Here is a 12669-nt window from a genome sequence, read left to right as displayed (position 1 = left end):
CCAATAATTAACTGTGTCCCACAATTATTAGCTGGGTAAGTTAGTTCAGAAGTAGGAAGACGGCGAGTGACGACAACCTGCAGTGGGACAGTGGCTCGCGAAGCACTGTGGTGACCAAACCAGGCTTCAGCTTGATGACGGCTTTATCTACTGCATTCTGAGAAGTCCTGACGGTCGTTTTCCTCGAGCACTATTCCTGTTCAGAATACAAATCAAAGGAGAATGATACTGATATGCTACACATCATCCAATGTATATAGTTCATTGGCGTGTTGAGCGCAAATGTATACCCAGTAAGACGAATAAGTTCTGAAAGATTCTTATACACAAGCACATTCTGTGAGAGGCCGAATGCACGACTTTGTCGTAAACACTCCATTTTCTTTGTTATTTATTCCACTCGCCACCACATTATCGTGTGGTGCGCAAGCTTCAGACACTTTGCTGCTCTTCAGCCTATCGAAGTTAGGCCAGTATAGCTTTTATGGGAGAATGAATAAAATGATAGGTTTCAAAAAAATAAAAGCCACAGCGTCTCTACATAAACACATGTACATTGAAGCTGATGATGGCGCTGTGGTGAAGATAAGGCTCGTGCTTCTGGCAAGTAACTGGCAGTCAGTTCCCAATAACTACTACGAGGGTAAAACAGTATGATGCAGGTGCCGGCCAGAAAGGGTGTATGTATTCAAGGTGGTGGAGTGGGCTGGGAAGTATGCTTGACAAGTTGATGTGGGTAGAGGGAGGTGTGAGGGAGGGATGAAAGTGGTCAGGAGGCTGGAAGCGGGGTCATCTACATATTGAAGAGGCGTAGACGCTAGGATTATAGCTGGCTGGAGTAGTAAGTGTCTACATACTATTCTGGAACAGGAAGAACCAGCCAGCTGAAGTTCCGCTCGAATAGGATACAGAAGGGGTGGGCAAGTGGAGGATGGGTATGACATGTTGGTATAGGCGCACCAGAAGCCTAGGTATCCAGAGGATACGTTTATGGAACGTTTGCAATTTGTGACAAAGTTTGAGGAACCTCAGAAGAGAGGGCAATGAAATCAGCTGGTAGAGGTTGCGTCTGAGACGGGAAAGATGATACTGAGTGCAAGGTGTTCTAAGAATGTAAGGAATGGTAAATTTTTGAGACTGCTGAGATCCAAGCTATATTGGCGGAAGTAACACTGGGGCCACTAAGGCTTTTGGAAAGACGAAGGAAGAAACAAAATCAGGGGTTAACGTCCTGTTGGTGAAATAGCTATTAGAGCATAACCCAGAATAGGGAAGAACGGGGAAGCAGGAGAGCTGCGTCCATCCATAGGAACCGTCGTGTCATTCACCTTACGCTGTGTAGGGACATCGCAGAGAAAGTAAATTTGGTCGAAAATCAAGTTTGTAGCCACCAGCTTACCACAGCATCGCCTCGTTCAGTGGGTTTTTTCCAAGTACGGAGGATGGCTGGATGATGGAATCCCCACATTGTCGAGTTTGCTGTTTTCTTAACTTGAGTTTGTTGTAGGCTGGGGTTCCGTGATTATTCCAAGATATAAGAAAGTGAGAGTTCTTTGCCCATGTCAGCAGAGAGAAATGGTGCAACAGATCCGCGGCCTTACTGTGAGCGCTTATCTTACTGCACGTAATTGGGCACTGTCCTTGCATTGTGAGAAAACTGTGACTCAAAGTTATCTGTTGAATGTACGTGACTGTAATGGATGCGTTAGGAACTGAACGTCCACATCCGACACACATGTTGTTGTCATGCTTTTAATAAATTTACAAGTACATAAATGAAACAGTCAATGAAAAGAGCGCCTTGTTGTTTGGAAAGCGATAAACTTATTTTTAGCTCCTCGCGGCTGTGGCTGCGTGAGCACGTGTGGCATTAATTGGGGTCCAAATACACAGGATCTGCTGAAAACACAGTGCAAGTCTGCAGATGATGAGCACTGAACGTTTACTACAAATGTGCCAAATATGTGTCTGTTGTCGGCCCTCGACTCTCTGTACGTGCATGCTTGGCCTAGGCTTGACTGAGTGACGTTACGCCGACACTGCACTCTGAAGGCAGAAATTCGTCGCCTCTCTGCAGTCGTCATGGAACTGTTGATACCCTCGTAGACAGAACAGAACTCAGCCTGGACTCTGGCAGAACTCGTACCAGGCACTGGCAGAGCTGGAAATACTTGTCGTGTGTGGCGCCTTGAATCTACAGGAGGAGTGGCTTACTACTTCTTTCTCTTAGCCGGTGGCGATGCTACTTAGGTGTACAGCATCTCTGCGATCGATTGACGATTTGCTGCAGGCGATTATCGTCGACCCACATGTGTCACCTTCAACAGTGTCACAGGCGTCATCAGTGTATCATGATACACTGAGGAGAGGTAATGTAATGTAGAACACTGACACGAGGTCTGGTGATGAGAAACTTTATGCTTCAATTCCCCCTCCCATTACTGGGGAAATACCAGCAATCCAAATTTCTTCCATCACCTGTATTCGAACCAGCTTACCTTTGAAGAGAGTACCACCACACAGTCATGTTTATGTGTACCATGGTGGAAGTTAGGGAGAGAGAAATGATTGGTGGTATTTATTGTAATAATTCCTTGGATTCTTAACAAAAGTGTTTTTGATGTAGCAGAGGCTACACCAAGAGGTTAGGTTATCGAGGCAGATGGAGATATGCTGTTGAGTAAGATTTAGAGTAACAAAAGAAGCATGGTGTGCCAGACAAGGAGCTATACAGGAAACATAATTCATTGGTACACCTGGCACTTGCCAGTTTCCTCCCAGAGATCCAAATGTGCGACTAGTGCGGAATATTTCGCTAATGGAGGAGTCATCGTACCACTTTTCAATATCAGGCCACATGTCCTGTGGACAGACACCAGTGGTTCCCATTACCTTCTGCATTCTCATGCCTTTGAACACTGCTGACTCTTCAGGGTTTTAGGAGCAGGGGAAAAAAGTGCCTTGAAGCTCTATCCGCCCATCCATCATTACTGATGATTTTTATTCTAAATTTAAGCAGTAGCGAGGTTCAAACCTGGGTTCCATGACGTTTTGATTAGTATACAAAGACACTACCCTTAAATCATAGGTGAGCTGTGGGATATAAACTTGCATAGAATATGATATCACACAAATTGAGTATAGGTAGTAGGAAATAAGAGCTTGCTTTCTTTTTTTTTTTTTTTTAAGAAGGTCTAAAGTATTGGAGTCATGAGCAGCCTCTCATAAGAATTTCCTGAAATTGTAAGACGTCGTGGTCTCCTTCATAGCTTACATATTGCGCCCTCACAATCATATTCTGCACATCAAGACGCTTCATTCGAGCCCAAACTCGATAAGATAAGGCAGTATTGTATGAATTTATGTAAACGATATGCAAATAACTAATAAATCGCAAGTGCGCACCGTGGTTGAAATACTCGAGGCTGGCGTACACACATACATTCCAGACATGACGGTCACAGGAGCTTTTAGCTCGGGAGAGGCAACTGCACCCCAGGAGGCCGGTCCCAAGCTATCTACGTCGGCCAGTGACCGCCTGTAGAGCAGACAGCAGTGGATTTGACCCCTTTACACCGGCATTTGTACCACATAACCAGCACCAATATGAAACGGAACAAACACTTAAGGCCATGAATGACAAACAGGTTAAACATCCTGCGGAAAATTAGAGGCAGCGCCTTTCAGCCTCCTAGAGGTCGCTGCCGGTTCCAGTGGGGGTACTAACGAATACTCTGATTCTGAGTATGTTAATGCGATACGGTACGACCATGAGACCGACTTACGAGATGACCTTGCACCTGACCTAGAAGCTCAAGACATTAATGACATTTATGATGAACAGGTCCAGGCTTCGATTAAGATTTCTATTACTAACATTCCTGTCACAGCCATTGTTGATACAGGAGCAAACATCAATGTGATGTCATCATGTCTTTTCAGACAGGTGTCTTCTGTTTCAAAAGTTTTATCATTGCCGATTCAGGGTTGCTCCATATCGGGAGTAATTGGTCCATTGAAACAGAGAGTTAGTTTACAGACACAGCCTCAATTGCAGATAGAATCTGTTTTGGTTTCTTACCTCTTGCGTACTGGAAATTTCCTTGTGTGAACTGTTAATGATAAGTATTGTGTTGAACAGCGCACTGACTACATGGTAACGGCTACTACATGTCATCTTTAAGCATTAAATGCTATGTATGAAAAAATTGTTTATAGTGATGGACATGAACTGATATTTCTTCAACAAGCTGAAGCAGGAAATTGAGGTTGCACCAAGAATTTCAATTTAATTTTAAGTTAGTATTAAGAAAAAAGTGCTTGTGAGGTGATTGCCCGGAGCTAAATAAAATATGTAAAGGTGAGAAATGGAGGAGGATGCGTAAATGAGCACTTCTCTCAAGGTACAAGAATATTTATAGATTTATTTTTAGTAATGTAAATACTTGAAGTTCTGTTGTAAAAGCCCAAATTACCTGCTTAAAAAAAAAAAGGTACATGTTCAAACAGTCCAGACAGTGGACAGGAGTAGAAGAAATAGCTTAAAGTTCAGTTAAAGCGTGCTGTTAAATGGAAAAACAAGTGGTAACCCACATGTGTTCACGCAAGGAGACAAAGAGCTGTAGTAAACTAAGTTAGATGAAATACAGTACAAATAGAGGCAAACCATGAAGCATCAATAATGTAGCGTAAGTACTCCACGAGGCCACTAATTGCTATGAAAGTAAACTATTTCCCTGTGATCTGAGCCCAATGTAAAGAGTATATGAGGAATGTTAGCTGACGAATTGATTTCAGTAGAATCGGGGTACTAAATAACCACACAGCAAGCCCCCTGTATCATAAATAAGTCCAAATAAAGATCTTCAGAAGATTAGTAGTGTAATCTAGCGACCATTCAATACCCTAATTGAAGGCTAATCTAAAGAACAAGCAATGCAGTGATATTTAAACTTAATATTGACTATAACCAGAGTAAGACGTAGAAGTAGCAAAGCATGCTGTAATGAAAGAGGTTGAAATTTATATATGTGCCTATGTTTATTAAGATAATTTTATTTACATGCAGATTTTATTGCAAAAATGTCTCCTAAGACACTCCTCTTATGAAATCCATTTTCCTTGTGCCCGTTCCTTTTCATCCTGGTTCGTTAACCCAGACCAAGGGTCGACTTGTAAAAGGCACGTGTGCTTCGAAGCAAAGCAGTGCTTATGAGAAATGAGACACGTAGCGTGATGAACTTCGCTAGCTTTGGTAATGTTTGTTATGGACCGGTTGCGTAAACCCAGTGAACTGTCGGTAATTCCATTCATGCGAAAAAATAGTAGACACGCGTTACCCTATTTTTTTTTTAACAGAGAACGATTGCTGAGTACATGAAGCGAAGAGGGAGACCTATTGTTATCCAGTCTGCCCTCAAATATAAAAAAAAATGGGCAAGCACAAAAGAAAAAAAAAAAAAGATTCAGCGTTAAATGCGTACTCGTTAAGTAGTAGATATGCTGCGTGGCAGTAGAAAATGATCTTGGGTGCACTAAAGAATAAATGCAACGAGTGTTGCGAAACCTGTAGTTTTCATAATGAGGAGATGAGCACTTAAAAGAAAGTTTGAAAGAATATTTTTAGGTTCACTAGTGAAAGCAAATCTTGAGATATAAAGAGTCCATTCATAAAGCAGTTGTTCACTGGACTTAACAAAAGGAGTGACCATTAATTGTAAATATTAGCTCGTAAGTGATCTTTTGTAAATAGTAGAATATAAGTCTTTCTGTACCAATGGAGGAAACCTGCAAAATTGATTGTTTTGTAAATGAACTCTATCGGCGAAGGAACTAAGCACGAATGCTGTGTGAAGATGCACACTAAAGTGCGACGTGCATAATAAAAATAACTGCTCACTGTACACTAGTGGTAGTGTTGTACTGCAAGTGTAAAAAGAAGTCAAGGCTACGACAACAGGTGCAACGCAAAGTTCAGTGTTGTTCTAAGTGCAGCGACAGCTAAAAGATTCGTCGTCACTTACCTGTGAGCCTCATGGGAGGCAGTTGACAGAGAAGTATGGAGGCAGCTTCAGTGTCCGGCTCCTCCGATGGAAAACGCGCGCGAGGTGTTTGTATCGATGCACTCGTGTGATACGAAGTTCACAAAAAAAAAAAAAGGAGCAATCGACGACCAGCACCTCTGTTACAGCCTGAGCGCGAACGGATACTGAGTATTGGAGCTCACGCAACACTGTGCAGCCGCTGTGAGTGGCTGACGTGTGGGTGACGAAACAATCCAAACTTTAAACTGCTAACCGCCATGACTTCAATCGTACATACTGGAGGAAAGACATTTGCACACTAGTGTGACTACATTTTTATACGTAAATTAAGCAATTTTCTTGAGTTGAAGTTAAGATGAGTGAGAAGTAGATTGTTAGATTACTCAGGCCTTAAAGTGATTAATACCGGCACTCCTGAACACTGCTCAAAATGAATTATAATGCTGTCTCTTGATGGACAAAGAAAATGAATGTGCAGTATAAGAAGACCCTAAACTCCAGACCAGTCCCGATCCTTAACAAATGTATCCAGTAGCTTGTAAGTCATACAAATAATTATCCACTTCTTCTGTTTCATATTGTAAATAAAAACCCGGGAAGCCACTTGAATTCCTGGCACCACAGTGGAAAGGACAGATGTACTGCATGATGAACGCCGTAGACAGCTAACACAGAAAGTGAAAGCATCACGAAGTGTAGTGCTACGTTATTAAACTGTAATTGAACCACAAGGAGTCAACAGATGCTCGAACATTGTCCACTCTAGTTTAGTGAAAATAAGCACTCACTGTACTCATGTATTAGTTGTTAAGCTCAAGAGAAAGTAATTCCTGAATTCTATCCCCTGAAGTGCGAAATGAACGTTCACTTATTGATATAAGCAAATATCGACCAAACTTAAATATGCACATAAATGTTAATCTTCGTATTATGGAATGAAGTGACTGATGAACAAAGAATGAAAAACTTTATTTTGAAAAATGATAAATATCTGATATGTGTTTATAAATGTAATTTCAATTTATGTACTTTGTACGCCAGTAACATTATGTAAATGTCACACCAAAAATCACGAATATCTCATGAGGACATGAGGATCGAGGTAATCCTTCGGCATTCCCTCTCTCCTCATAGGAGGCAATGTGATATTCGCTATTTTTGGCTTAATTAAAACAGCAAATTCAGCCAGCAGGCAAATACTCGTTTATAAAGAATGATTAATATATAATAAGGCGTCGCATGGCGACGGTGGAATTTTCTAGATAATGTAATTCGTCGTCTTTGGGCGGCAATATAAACAGAAAAGTACGGATGGATATGCGATCCTTCACTATTTTGTTCGCTGGAGAACAAATGAAGCCTTGAGCGCTAAAAAGACTTTTACTGTTTTTCTCGAGTAAGACGGACGCAGATTTGTGGCGGTCTGATCTAATTATTTTTACTAAATAAATAAAAACGTGTTCCGTCTAAGTTTTGAGTGAAGTGTAGGAAGAAGAACTGTTGTAACTTACCGTGACGAAGCACGAGCGACTCAAGAGGACAATGGCTATATAAAAGAGCGCTCAATGGACATGATATGGACATAAAAATCTACCGTCATTGTAGTATTAAGCTTAAGGTACGATATATGTTTTAGTTATAATAAATATTTGGTCTGGGAATACTGAATCATTTAGCAGTGCTCATTTCTATTATCTCCTCAGTATTATTTTCATTTTAATTATGCATTTTGCTAATATTACAGACTCCAAGATCAGCAGTCCAATGTGCGTGTTACATTGATAAAAAGAAAACTGTTTTATCGTCTTCTTGCATCAGCTTTAATATTGAATTTCCCTTTTGTGTGATGTTACAGTTGTTTTTGCACCCTTAAGAACTTTCTGGTCCCTTAGGAAATTGTTTTGTCATAACAATAACTTCACAACCGGGTATGATCGTATCTACGATCATGAAGTAATTAGAAAGACGATAACGCAACTTCTTAATCAATAGCACGCTAGTTGTGACTGCCTCAAGCCACGCGAAACCGCAAGTAAAAACTATTCACATCTCATAATGCAATATTTTATGACAATGGTCAATCCATGATTCTTACGCCAATTGTGATTGATAAAACAGTTAGTTAAATCTCAATTTCCAACTTTCCATTGAATAACAACATCACTTCTATTTTGTAACATCACAATGTGGACGTTGAAAGAGAGTGAATGTTGTGGAAAACAGTGGTTCTAAACTGGATGTCTTTCATGTTAGGTACGCGACACAAGAAACTGTTGAGATGATGACGGTGAGCTCGACTGACGATGTAGAAAACTGTGGATCTGAACTCAATATCTTTGATGGTGAGGATGCAATGCATGTAGTTGTTGGGATGCGGAATGTAGGTTTAGTGTCGTGAAAAATGCGTGTACCTTATACTTATGAGATCATTCGAGTTGAGGCTGTGTAGATGATGCAGCTGTGCAAGGATTGCACATTTGGGCACAGTTAACATGGGTGGTTTTACGAACTTCCAGTATGATGCAGTAGTTTGGGTCAGCAACTCCTGGTAATCAGTGAACGAAAAAACGTTCCAAGTTTTTGTTCATTGGATGAGTTATCTGTATGCGCTGTAAATATTCATTGCACGTTACTGACATCTTCGGAAATGCCATTTTCGACAATGTGATGGTGATTTGAAATTGGGTCTCGGTCCGATACAAGTCAACGAACGAATAAAAAATAAAAATTTGCAATTTGGACTGGTTTTCTGTCCTACTGATGGATGGTCTTGTTTGTAACTGGCATAGGTCAGGTGGTTCTGCGATACTGGGTCACATAGTCGTCACACAGGAAGTATTTGTGACATCTGTAGGCTTGGATTTGCGATTTAGGTGATTTTACACAATGGCAGCGACAACAGATCAGGGCTCAGTTCTTGATACGTTGGTCTGTTGTGGGCAAGCATCTAGTTCTGCTGGACAGTGATGCGTAAAGAAGCCGGCAGAGAAGCGCCACGGTTTTAATAGTGGCGAGGGCAACTCTGTCAGACAGGGCCGTTGTAGCAGCCAGCTGGATGGTGCAAACCATGTCGAACATCGCCACGTGCTCAGAAGAGATTTGCACGACTTTCTTCTTTCCCTCCCCCTCCCCCCCCCCCCCATCTCGATCGAACTGCCACGACCTCTCCGATCTCTCTGGATTATCACGACCACTTTCCCCTGAAGATATCTTCAATGTCGGGCTTAAAGTTAGCTTCCAGACAAACGGCTAGTGGTCCACAACTCTGTAAGGTCTTGTCGCTGCTCATTCTTTAATATCTTGTCGCGACTCGTGAGGAATTGAAACATCAACTACAGCTCACACGTTTGTTCTCGGTGTCCATTACAGTTTCAGTCATACTTATAGACATGCTGCAGAATGCAGCTCAGTCTAGCAACAGGTGGGGTAAGAATCTGCTTGTTTGGTAACTTGCTAACAATGCGTATTTCCTTTTATGTGCGAGTATTATTCTTATGGTTGTCTGCAGTAAATTATCGGCGACAGCCGAAATTTTGGAAAGGCCTTTCTTCTCACTATTACAGTTCCTGGTTCTAATATACGGATATTCTTATGATAACTTACTTCCTTATCTGTTGTAACCCTTTTCGACCACCTTAGTTTCTTAATTTGTCGGCTTACTACCAATGAAAACCCTGCAAGTTCGATTGCCTGAAGCGGTCAAGAGTGACAACGGCAGGCATAAATAATTTTTCCGCTGAGAGAGCAGAAGCCCATTGTCCTCCTTTCCTCTCATCTAAATGGAGGTACTCCCTGCCGAACAAGAAGCTATCAGGCACTTATAAAGAGAGAAATGAACGATTACAACTCGTTTCATGTCTGGTGCACGATAGATAGATGATCGAGTAACAGATAAAGTCCAGCAACGAGAATAAAATAATAAATTTAAAAAATAAAGTGATTCGCACAAATAGAGTTGTTTAGCAGACAGGTGCGATAGCTGTGTTTCCTCAGTCCTACTACAGTTCATAGTACTAACACTTCTAAGGATAATATTAACAGTGTACCTCATACAATTAACTGTTCACTTACAAATCGAAATATTATTCGTCAAAGAAAATTAGTAAATACGAACAGTATCGTGCTAGGATCACACATGAGAAATTTGGATCACTACACCAGTTACAGTATTGACAGAAAATTAGCTTGTCTGTAGCCGTTATGTTGCCGAGACCATTCGCCATTTTTAAAACAAGCCCTTGACTAGGTCTGAAAAAAAACTACGTATACAGAATTTTAGAGCGTTTATAGAAGTTAGAAAGGAACACTTTTTTATATGAGGCACGTGTCGCACACGTATGAAGGTCTTATCTGCACTGGCGTTCAGAGACGTAGTTCAAAGTGCTGTGGGATGGGCCCTGTTTTAGAGGTGCTGCGGGCCTCCTACGGGAGGGAGACGAGTTGTTCAGTGTACCAGACACTGGCGGACACCCCAGGTGAGGTGGTTGCCTGTTAGGCTGACGCTAAAAACATTATTTGTGAGACACCCACTTGTTTCGAGTGTGTCAGCGCCCAGCTGGCAATTCATTAACGTCTCCAAAACATCACACAGTCTCTGTACATCGCCGCTGGCGTCGAAACCTTCACGGGCCACGAGCGGGTGGGGGTACACCTTTGACCTTTGTGTCACATAAACTTTGTTATTTTAATCTTCTCTAAACACTCCAAAATTTTGTGTACGTAGTCTTTTTTTAGTCCCTGCATAATGAAGAAATCAATAATACATCGAAATGAAGTAGTTAGCTTGTCATAGATCCAGACGGAGAGTTGCCGAGGAATCGAAAAACTGACTTTGGAAAGAGCACCAGAGATTATCTTGCATGGCGTGCAAAATCACGCGAGATCTGAAACTACATATTCAGAAGGATATTTGAATCTCATTCCTCGAACAACTGAACAGTTGTCAGCGCATAACCATGAAGTGGCCGGGTCCCAGTATTAAACTTACCTACAATCTTGACGTCATCTTCGTAGAATGCATCGGTGTACTCAGCTGTAGTGTAGAAGTAGACACGATAGAAGGCGTACAGATCGTCAGCCAGACTGAACATTTGCGACGCCTCTGGCTGCCGCTCCTTGCACAGCGCACTGAAGTCGTCGTCAGAGGAGAGGCTCCACGGCTGATAGCGCAGCAGGCGTTCACTCAACAGCGGCCGCCTGTAGCACACAAGGTGCCAGGTTAAAAGTTAAAAACCTAGCATGTATAGTTTATGCAAGAACGTACAAGTATCCATAAATGTGTGTGAAATTTTATGGGACTTAACTGCTAAGGTCATCAGTCCCTAAGCTTACACACTACTTAACCTACATTATCGTAAGGACACACACACACAAGCCCATGCCCGAGGGAGGGCTCGAACCTCCGCCGGACCATCCGCGCACCACATGACTGAAGCGCCCTAGACCGCTCGGCTAATCCCGCGCGGCTAAAAGTATCCAGAACGGATTTCCACTCACCAGTGGATTAGAAACTTCCTGGCAGATGAGTACTGTGTGCCAGACTGGGACACAAACCAGGAACTTTTTCATTCTTTAAAGGATGCATAGTAACACAGCAAACAATCGCAAATCCATTGGTCTTTTTAGCATTTTAGCGCATCGAGATTTCATCTTTAGATTTCGGAGCACTTCAGTGAGACACCGATTATAACTATTTCTTGCAGGTCATCCACTCCGTTCTGTGCTGCTATTTCGTTTTAACTGGTTTCAGGCACACCAAACAGCAGAGCTGCAGCGCTTGCCGCAGAATACCTCTTTTCTTTAAAGAAGAATTTCGTATGCATTGCAAGAGAGTGAGCATGTGATATTTATGTTAAGGATATGAATGAGTTGTTCGAATTTGTTATAGATGATTTTAGACGCTGACATGTACACATGTCTGTCATCAGCTGAAGCAAAATCGTCCTCATTACCACTTGAAAATGGCTCAAAAGGCCGAAACTGCAATTGTAAAACAATTTCTAAAGTCAATGGCGAATATGACGTCCTTAAAAAAATAGACATCGAGCTGGGCAGGCAGGAACCGAGAGCTGCCGTCGCAGCCTTACTTCCGGAAGGGTGGGCACTGCAGTGACCAGAGGCCTCGGGAGTTGCTTGCTGGACGAATCCTCACTCTGCAGTGGAGAGTGCAGTCACTTGAAACGTCGCGGATCCGACACACGGCTCTGACCTGCCAGGGAGTTTCCTATCTGCTTTAGGTGATGTGACATCTGCGATAATTTTCCGTAAAGACTGTATGACACAGGAAGATGAGTTCAGTGGACAAACGTGAATGTACCGTCAAGCAGGTCCACTTATTCAGTCCCTTTCACCTAATCCAACGGCTAAGGACAACGCGATACGATGACTAAAGCTATTTCAAAACCGTCTTTGCAAATACCAAACATCTGTTTTTATTTCACAATAGGTCTTTCGTTTTACTCATTATACCCTTATCAGTTGTGGCATTTTTATAATCTTTCTGCTTACATCCGGCAGTGTGCATCCCACCATCTCTCACTTGTATGCTTGACGTGCAGAAGTACATGTCTGCTGACGTAAAACTTGACAAAATGACGCTTCACTATTGCATACAAATGTTTGTTTA

The sequence above is a fragment of the Schistocerca piceifrons genome, chromosome 11 (genome assembly GCF_021461385.2).
Source record: "Schistocerca piceifrons isolate TAMUIC-IGC-003096 chromosome 11, iqSchPice1.1, whole genome shotgun sequence".
NCBI classification, from domain to species: domain Eukaryota; kingdom Metazoa; phylum Arthropoda; class Insecta; order Orthoptera; family Acrididae; genus Schistocerca; species Schistocerca piceifrons.
The sequence above is the reverse complement of the archived record's forward strand: the minus strand, read 5'-3'. Positions refer to the sequence as shown.